Raw genomic sequence first — 10,503 nt, 5'->3', positions numbered from 1 at the left:
TTTGCAAATAGTTTTTGCAGTGTTTGTAGTCTTTCACCGAGTGCATTTCACCCATTTGGCTTTAAGAAGTTTTTCCACTGAAGAGAAAATCAGTTTAAAATGCACAATTATTCATTTGTTGTATGCCCCCGCATTTGTTGTGCTAAACAAATAAGTTTCTTAAGAATTTGACTTTATTTTCACATAAAAATGTGCATTTCACTGAATGACCACAACTATTACACTGAATGATGCCTTGGCAAAAAAGCCTATATTAACAGCCACTTTTCATTGCTATCATATTGTTACCATCATACTACAGTTTTCAACGTCCTGAATGAGTGACAACAGAAATAGATGTTGTCAAATAATTGGTATTTTACTTAATATTGGGGCATTAAAATGTGTTTTGAAGAACTTCCAAGATCACAAGCTTAAAGGTAGGCTACTACTTAGGCCTAAAACAATAAAAAAGAAACTTTTGTCTGTTAACCTACATATTTCGGGGATTGTGACTTAGGGTGTTCTGATAATTCATGTACAATTTCCAAAATCCCAGAATCTACCCAGTAATATGGATGCTACATGGCAATAACAAGGTTATACTGGAAATAACAATAAAAGTCATAATTTCAAGTAGTATCATCATATTATTGTATCTTAGAGTAATATTGCAACTTATATTGCCGTTTTGATTGTTAATATACAACCATGAACTGATTACACTGAATGAAATGGCCCTTACACTGTATGTCACTGAATGACATCTCTTACACTGAAGGACGACCAAATACTTTTCACCTTATTTTTACCTTTTTACAAGCACACAGTTAGTCACCTACATGAGACAATGACTTTGACCCACAATGTTTACTATGTCTATTTAGAAAATATGCTTGTTTGGATGAATATCTGAGTATAAAAGTGTTTTTTGACATTTCACTGAATGACATCTGTTTTTGTGGACGCTGTTACCACAAGATAAAAATACTGAATTTTTGACTATTGAAGAACAAGATTCTCCCTTTGCATCATCACTTAAAGGGTCCCTAGGGTTCCTTTTGATGATGTCACATATTGTGTGTGACTATCACTTTTCATTATGATTTAAAAGCACCATGTTGATCTTATTACACTGAATGATATGTAAGGAATTGAAAATCCGGACAAAAGTCCCCAGATGATTTGAATATCAAAACAAAATGGTAATGAAACGTGCTTTTGATACAATAACAAGAACACTTCTAGAATTATGCCCAGAGAGTGAAAAAAGAATTTTGTTCGTCATTTTGCATAATTATTCAAGGATGTATTGATGATTTTTAAGTTCGGACCATTACACTGAATGACGTTTTTGCACTTTATGAGATTATTTAACACATACATTCACAATTATTTTTCTTTAAATGTTACTGAAATGAGACACCAGACTATGCTGTTTATCAGCATAACATTCAAAATTCATTAATTTACTTTTTTGATAGTTAAATGAGTGCGGAACAAAAAAAATGCACGTCTCGTCTTTGACCCAGGAGCAAATGAGGCAGCCAAATGTAGGAGTGCACTTGTTGGCTGAAAGGGCTCAATCTATCTTATTTGGATGAAACCCAACTTCTCATAGATGGCTGTGGAGTTTTTTTCCCCTTTCTTTCTTTTTCTTGGGCGGCTCTTAGCCTGACAGGCCCAGTCAGAAAGTTTCCTTCACAGTATCCATCTAAACAGCTGCTCATTTTAAACAACAGAGCATTGTCTGGTGTTAGTTTGGCCGTTAACAAACTGACATGTCTATGCAAATACTTTTATAGCTCTCTCGTACCAGTTTCCCAGGCAGCTGTTACTCCCAGGATGTCTTCTATACATCATAAACATGCGAGAAGCTTCCTGCCTTTGTCTGCTGCCATTGGTTAAAAAGACTGCCTCAGTGAGTCTTACTCTTGTACACGGCGTTATGTTAAAGAATCTCCATCAACTTAAATATTTGGCACAGTGTGCCAAGACACTGTACCATATGCGGGCAACATGGGTTTGAGTCTGACTCTTGCCTGGGTCATTTCCCAACCCTACTCAGTCTCTCTCTCCCACTTACCTCCTGTCATCTATTCAACTATCCTATATAAGTAAAGGCTAAAAAGATTATAAAAAATGTTTGCCTAAAATCTCTTGCGCAGTATCTAGTTTGTTGGATTCTGTAGCATTTGAGCGAAGGAATGTCTGAGGTTTAAAAAAAAAACTGTCTGAAGTGTTCTTTGAAATTCAACACTGAATCGCTTCACTGGACATTTTTTGTGCAGCATCGAACCCATGTACATACTGACCTGAAGCATTTTCAAAAATCAGATGAGGGAGTGGTGGTCAAGCAGGCATTATCCGTGTGTTTTGGGTAGAGATGCACCGGATCCTGATTTTTAGGATCCTGCCGGATACCGGATCCACTGCTTAAGATCCTGCCGGATCCGGAACCGGATACCGGATCCTACGAAAGGGTTGAAACACATAGCCTACTCACGCACGTGGGCCCTTTTTATCACGTTGTCTCAAACTATTTTGACTGAAAAGCCTCGGCTACCGGATCCTGGATCCTGGAACCGGATCCGGATCCTGTGAAAAACCCTATTAACCTGCCGGATCCGGAACCGGATCTTGGATCCTGTGCATCTCTAGTTTTGGGACGGTGGTGGTATGGCTCTGTCTGACTGACTGGGCTAACCAGCAGCACCACTCTGCTCTGCTAGTCAGTAGACACAGGGGCACTGTGGAAAATAATAACTGAAATCCCACAAATTCTTCCTGCACTGGAACAAAGCCCCAGCAGGTAATTAAAATCTCATAAATCACTGGTTGGTGTATGTTTTGGAAGAGTGTATTAATTTGGTGTGTGCATGCGTGTGTGTGTGCTTGCCTGTGTGTGTTTGTGCGTGCCTGTGTGTGTGTGTGCGTGCCTGTGTGTGTGTGTGTGCGTGCCTGTGTGTGTGCGCGCGTGTGCGTGCGTGTTTGTGTGTGTGTGTGTGTGTGTGTGTTTAGACACTGCGGATTCTGAAGGCTGCCTGTTTTCTCTCGAAGCTCCTGCAGCCATGAGTGAAAAGCAAGAGAAGTGGTAGTTCCAGCCAGAGAGAGAGAGAGAGGGAGTGAACGAGAGACAGATAGAAGGAAAAGAAAGCGAGCCCAAGGAAAGAGAGTGACGGGAGGAGTGGACATAGAGTGGAGAAAGGAAAAGGGAGGTAGGGAGGAGAGTGGAAGGAGGATAGAAGAGAAGAGAGAGCGAGGGAGAAAGAAGAGAGGAAAGCAAAGGGGAGCTCTAGAGTGCAGGGAGGAGGAAGGACGGTGGAGAGATAACGAGTGGAACAGGAAGGAAGAGGAGAGGAGAGGTGAGCTTCAGCGTCCTACACACACACACACACACACACACACACACACACACACACACACACACACACACACACACACACACACACACACACACACACACTCTTAACCACCCCGCCCCCTAACCAGGATGTGTGCATGCACGTATGTGTGTCTTTGCACTGAAGGATCTATTGAGTGTGTACGTTTGCTGGTACAACTAAACTATTTGGATATTTCTTTGTACTGAATACTGTTTAGTGTGTGTGGTTTGCCTGTGTGCTGTCTTGTCCTGGTAGGCTTTACCATTGCTTTGCTGAACTGAGAATAAGCTGTGAGTAATCTTATACAGATAGATATAGATACAGATAGAATTCTGAAGACTTGATGTTTGATAGACAAGCTTGATCCAGGCTTTTAAATTCTTGCGATGATGCGTCAAAGGAGAGATAGCTTCACAAGCAGTTCAGCCATATCAACACTTTAGATTTTCTTTTACTTAAGACATGTACAAATCTTTTACCTGACATGTTTCGACGGTATTACTTCCGTCTTCATCTGAGGGTCTTACATGTTTTAAGTAATTTAAGAAAATCCAAAGTGTTGATTTAAACAGATAGGCATAATGAACGTAATTCATATAGTTCAGCCATATCTCTAAATTGTACATAAGGTATCCGCAGTATATTCATTACAAGACCAGACCGCCCCAGAATGAATGTGTTAAGTCAGAGTCATTGTTACCAACTTTTAAGCCATGTAGGATTTTCCACCTCTACCTATCAGGTGAAAGGCAAAGAGGGGAACTGAGGGGGGGTCTATCTCCTGAGAGGGGCCATCACCTGGGGAGTAGGAGACTGGTAGTCTGCCTCCTAGGGATAGGAGCTCACACCTAGTAGGGACAATAGGGAACTTAATTAAGCGGTCATTCACGGCCAAACGTATAGCTGAGGAGGTCACAACTCCAGTGACACTCAAATACCAGCAGAAATACAGTATATTTCTCACAATATTTCAGCTGTCATGCAGTTGTTCTCCACTGCACATGCCAGAGCAGAAGCAAGAAGTGAACAGGATGGAGGGAGAGTGAAAGAGAGAGAGGAAGGGGAAGGAGGAGGAGGAGGAGGAAGAAGGGAGCGAGAGTGAAAAAGAGAGGGAGGGGAGGAAAGGAGGCAGAAGTGTGGAGGTGTGGCGTCGCTCTGTTGGGAATGTCACATGAGCTCTGAGTGGGAGGGACTTGGGAGGTGTGTGTGTGTGTATGTGTGTATGTGTGAGAGAGAGAGGGGAGGGGGTGTGCACAGTGACTCCAGCTGAGGCTCACACTGGAGGATAGAGCCCAAGCGAGGGGACGGGAACGTAGGGTGAGTCAGACCTCTCTCTCTCTCTTTCTCTCTGTCTTTTTCTCTCTCCTTCTTCGCTTGCATTTTTCCTTCTCTTCTCTTTTGCCTTTCCCTTTCCCCTCTCTCTTTCTGTTTCTCTTTGTCATTCTCTCCACTAGATCATTCCTCTCTGCCTCCATGCACAGACATTGTATGTACTGTTTGTGACTGCAAACGTGGTCTGAAAACTTCTTGTTTGATTGCTCTGCAGTATTTGACCATGTTTGCTATTGTGTTGTACTGTGTTGTGTTTGGGTGTCCATGCTTGTTCATTTGCTTGCTGACTCATTGTAGTATGTTCAAAAGTGTTGAGTTGCATTTTGCTGTGACTTGTTCACGTGTAGCTTTTACATGAATGGTTAACTTCACCTTGGAAACGGAACAGCTGTGTGTGTAAGTGAGAGGTGTGTGTACATGTTAAGGGATAGCCTCTTTCTTTCTCCCCCACCCACTCTCTCTCTCTCTCTCTCTCTCTCTCTCTCTCTCTCTCTCTCTCTCTCTCTCTCTCTCTCTCTCTCTCTCTCTCTCTCTCTCTCTCTCTCTCTCTCTCTCCCCCCCTCCAGTCTTTCACACTTGTCTTCTGTTTCATCCCTTGGCCTGTCTGCAGCTTCTCCCGCTGCCTTGTAATTAATGGAGGAAGCTGGTGGGGGGTTATTTGTATAATCAGCATGTCGCACCACCTCAAGATCCCAGGAGCTTCACCTCCTTTAATTTATCCCTCCATCCTCCCTCTCCTCCTTCCCCCTTAAGCTTCTCCTCCTCCCCAACCTTCACCTCCTCGCCAACCCCTCCACCAACGTGTGTTGCGAGGAGAAGCTTCACCTCCTTTTAATTCATCCCTCCATCCTCTCCTCCTTCTTCCTTCCACATTTCCTTTCTCCCTCATCTTCTCTTCCACAACCTTCATGTCCTCTCCAACCCTCCTCCACATCCACCCTCCTCCCTTCATTCAGCTACTTTGCACCCCAAGGAGGTTGCTCAGTGTTTCTCATCCAAGGCTGCCGGGTCGACTCTCAAACACATTATGACTTAATGGTTTGACCTGCTGGTTCAGATTGTTCAGAATTGACCTCAGCCTGCAAGGGGCCTTGGTCTCGCCAACACTATTATTGAGCAATGCCTCGCGGGAGTCCAGAAAATTGACTAAGGAATGGAGGCCTTTCTTTTTACAAACTCCAACAGATTTAATCTCCAGCCTTTAAAAGCTGTCTCTTGCAAGCAAGTCTCTTGTCTGTTGTTTGTACTGCAGTCCATTTGCTGCTTATATGAGGGGTATACTAAGGACATGGTTAAATGATAAACTAGGCTTAGTTAATCTAAAAGAAGTGGTAAACCTGATAATAGATATACCCGCATCATTTAGTTAAGAAAATGAGGACTGCTATTAGATGATTTACCTCTGCCACAGTTAACCGGGTTTACTACTGAACCAGTATACCCCCGTTATGAAGCCTACCATGGGGCTATGATGTTGGAATTGACCATTATATACACAAGCATTTGCTAAAGAGGATTGGCATGAGGTCGCCAGGTCCTGTATGAAGGTGGCTGTTTGGGCTGGAGTGCAGGGAGCTGTCCGCACGAGTGATGTCAGCGCAGGCAGAAATAACAGGCGGTGGCATAGATAGCAGAGAGGCGATGAGGGGGATGGTGGTGGTGGTGGCGGCTAGATGTCAAAGATGTCAACACCTCACATTATGCAGCCTAGCCTAGCTTCTCACACATTTATGTCTCTCCCAGTGCAGTCAGTGAGTCAGACTCCTGACATGATGTTTAGTTTAGTTTAGTTTAGTTTGTGTGTGTGTACTCGTTATTTACTCTTTAAATAAAAAAAAGAAACTAACCCCTCTGCAACTGCACTTGTTGTTCTGTATATCTCCTGTGCACATTGTATTTGCTTGTGATGTTGGCTTGAATATGTCCTCTTTTGAAAGTCGCCTTGGGTATAAAGCGTCTGCCAAATGCAATGTAATGTAATGTGCAATGTAATGTGTAATGAGTCAGCCAGAGGCTTCAGAGGGTGAAGAGGTTTGGTGGTGGGGGCTGCTGGACTTGACTCCCCCAAGTCATGAAATGAGGCTCTCTCTTGCTGAGAAGTGTCAGTTTAGGGGGGCGCAGATTTACACAACTCGACAGGCTCAACGATGTCCATGTCGTAACCACTCCAATAGTTATGCATGTACCTTACCCTATAGACTATGTCTATGTAACCCCCTGCCCAGCATTGTAAAAGTATGCTTGAACCCAAACATAGTCCCGTCCAGTTTTCTGCTTCATTTGCTGACTGTCTGCCGTGACTGGAGTGGAGCTCCCCTGGATAGCTAAACTTGGGGGTGTGCAGAAAAGCCTTTCTCTGGCTCGGACTCCTGGACCAAACATTCCTGTCAGCTCGTGGCGCCCGGCCCGATCCGAGTCCCGATTTTGAGGCCTGTTGGGCTGGAGTGCTCGGAAGGCTGAGGGTCATCATTTTTAATACCTGTGCTTCTCACGCCGGAGTAGTCCCTAAGTACAGAGCGCGTTTCCACACAATGACAGGCTTGGGAACAGGCAGCGGACACGGACCACATGTGTTGCCGCTGCTCTGGTCTTGTAGTTTACGTTGTGGAGAGCTGTGTTTGAATGAGCTGAGGACCGTCTGTTATTGTCCTGAGGGGCCGATGAGAGACCATGGAGGGTGCTTGTAAATACTCCCCCCTGACCACCACGCACACACACACACACACACACACACACACACTCACCAACAGACACACTCACACCGACCAACACACTCTCACACACACACACCGCCACACACATTCGGTCAGGTCAGCGTTTCTCTTTGATGGCACAGCTAAAAGTAGACCTGCCAGTGCTTTGTCCTTCCAGGAACAATAAACCGTGTCTATTGATCAGTGTTGAGCACCACCCAGATTGCTTAGTAAACTGGAACAAACAAACAGACCAGGGTCACGGGTATACAGTACACACAAAGCCAAATCAGTCATTGCAGTGTGTGTACGTATGCGTGTGTGTGACCTAATCAAATCCAGTGCAGTCAGTGTTCAGTTGACCACAAAGGAATTGGTTTGTTTGTGATGGTGCGATGAAAGCTGACATGCCAGATCTGTTGTACTGAGAATGGTGCCATCACATTGTGATGCTCACAAATTAGACAAAAGTTTTGCAGAGTTCAGACTCTAGAGCAAAAGCATGCTATATGCTACAGTTGGTACTGTGCCTTAGGTATTCAGAACTATTCCAGGTACTCAAAAACTACACAGCTTCTGCCCATTGTCAATGGACACAGTGGAAGTTAGGCCATTTTCAGCATTCAGAGAAGGCAGAGTTGAAAGAGTGAGCCCAGTAAAGGAATGTGTTACATTTTCAAGCATCAAAGGGTATGTTGTAGCTGTATATGATGGCAACTGGTGGCTAGCATGTGCTGAGGAATGTATGCCGAGCACTGGAGAGGTGAAACTGAACTTCCTGCATTCTCATGGGCCATCTCCATCCTTCACTTTTCCCTTCAGACCAGATAGACTTGTCATGGATCATCAGGATGTGCTTCTGGTAGTGGAACCTGTAACTGCAACGGGACGTACTTATACATTATCTACAAAAGACACAGCTGCTGCTTCAAATGCACTGGTAGAGTACAAAATGAGAGTGTAGCCATTGATTATCTCTTTAAAGTATGGTAAAGGGAAGATGGCACAGGTACACAGAGAAGGAATGTTCAAACATTCACATATCATCATTTGGTGTGTATAAATTGACATCTGCCTTAGTTTCTGAAACCTGGGACCATGGACACTGACCATTTTTGTTTTGTTTTTGTTTTGTCATGTGATGCTACTATGGTATTACCATATTATTAGTAAGTGGTCTGTATGATGCCATATTTGTGAGTCAAATTCTCTCTGAAATGAATAACAAACCGAACACCAGCATTTTAGGTGCTGCTCATGACATTGCCGGCTACGTTTGGACAAGGAACTGGCCATTTTAAAATATACGTTTTTTAGATATTCAATTTTTTATTTTTCAATTTATCATAATTCATATTCTGAGAGTAGTTGTATTCCAAGGTGATTGTGTAATATGTAGAGCCAGAAAGGAGCTTTCAAACAACACCACAGGCATCTTTTTGTGACTAACACTGACTGATCTATTCAAGGCTGAATGTATAGTGTCCTACCCTCACATGTGAACCTTTCCTAGTCTGTTTCTCCCTTAATATTAGTGTCAGATTCAAACCAATGCAGTTCTGGGGTGCTACCTTGCTACTGAAAAGGCACACCAAGTATGATTGAAATCCGGGTCGGTCGGGTCCCAAAGTGTCTGATTTCACGTGAAATGACCCAATAGTAAGTGTCTGTGATAAGTGTCTGTCATAATAAGTGTCTTCAGGGTTTGGTTCCTTGGCTGTAGCACCCCTGTTGAGAAACACTATTTTACTGTATCGCCCTGAACTGCCCTTTGTGCAGGCTGGGATGGCCGGGTGAAAAGCCTACCCTGCATGGTAGTGGGTAGTGGTAGGCATGGTGGTGGTGGTGGTGGGTGCTGAGGCTGCTGTGCCGTGGTCTTTGAGTTTCACCCAGTTGTTGCTGGAGGGCACGTCTGTCACTCAGGGGTCAGATAACAGGGCTCTGGTACGCTGCTAGCTGTCAAAGTCCCATTCCTGCACTATTATTCACCCCCCTTACAGGAAAACTTACACTGTGCCACTGCACTCAATCATTAAAGACATTTTTTTATAGAAACGTTTAAGTTTTAGTATGACATTTAACATGCTGCATTTTTTTCAGGCCATATGATGAAAGGACGGCAGTTAAAGCCAACTGTATGGCTGTTACCGTTTCATGGCTGCATAACTTATGGAGTCTATTATGTTGAATTAACTTTTATGTGTCGACTATGTTAAATCAGTGCTTCCACACCAAGAAAAATACAGTAATGGAGTGCAGCTGTAGTCACGATTGTCTGATATGCATTTTATGAACTGGCTTGAGGCCACTTACAGTCCTGATTCCATTTAATATATACCAAAGGCAGCGCTGAAATTGCCATTTGGTTTGCATTGATATTCCATCAAAACATGTTTTTTGGGGGGTATACATTTCCATCATAGCTTGCGTACTGTACACCCATTGTAATATCGAAATGCATTTGAGTCCAACACTGAGATGCCTATTAGGTGTCGGATATCAAAGGATTTTGATGATGAAAGCGAGAGCCGAGCACCCCATTACACAATGACATTCCATTGACTACTGCATTGTAGCAGTGTGAAATGTGGAGAAGGGAGACATTTCTTGGCCTGCAGTCTCTCTCTCTGTGGTTACCCACCTGCTCTGATCCCTCGCAGGCCGTCTCCTCAACTCAACGGCTGGAATGTCAAAGGCCTATCTTATCTCTGCAATACTTTTTGGAAATCCTCACCGGTTGCTAGGCACTCTCCTGTTGCCCAGTGCCTGGGGGGGGAAAACATTTTTCTATGGAACTTTGCCTTGGTGGGTAGCTTGTGTCATCCGTTGTTGGCAGTTAATGAATTAACTGTAATCCCTAAAGGAAAGGCATGAAGGAAGGTGTGAATGAGTGTCTGTTTTTTTGTCATCAGCAGTCCCTTACTCTACCTCTGGCAAATGTTTGTCGGTTTTCAAGATAAGGAGCTGACACGAGGTGGGATTAAGGGCACAGTAAGGAACACCACGGCAACGGCTTCGTCTAACACGTCCAGAGGGTTTTGGTCCCATGCAAGCGCTGGGCATATTTATGTGTGCGATTAACTTTCTGTTGGTTTTGGCTTGCGTCACATGGC

General features: G+C 43.9%; 1 protein-coding gene across 6 annotated transcripts in view; it reads left to right on the top strand.

Annotated features, from left to right (window-relative positions):
• The window catches only part of septin9a (septin 9a), a 165,831-nt gene that overhangs the window by 111,498 nt on the left and 43,830 nt on the right, over positions 1 to 10,503 (top strand). The window contains exon 1 of one of the 6 annotated variants that reach the window (XM_063223694.1): positions 3,252 to 3,344. The exons of 4 other annotated variants lie outside the window; for them this stretch is intronic. The gene's annotated coding sequence lies outside the window, so the exon portion shown is untranslated. Of the gene's footprint in view, positions 1 to 3,251; positions 3,345 to 4,600; positions 4,683 to 10,503 lie in introns of those variants that run through there. One more of the 6 variants, XM_063223685.1, reaches the window with a different exon arrangement.

The sequence above is a fragment of the Engraulis encrasicolus genome, chromosome 2, assembly GCF_034702125.1.
Source record: "Engraulis encrasicolus isolate BLACKSEA-1 chromosome 2, IST_EnEncr_1.0, whole genome shotgun sequence".
Classification (NCBI taxonomy): domain Eukaryota; kingdom Metazoa; phylum Chordata; class Actinopteri; order Clupeiformes; family Engraulidae; genus Engraulis; species Engraulis encrasicolus.
This window is presented reverse-complemented; position numbering and strand designations above follow the sequence as displayed.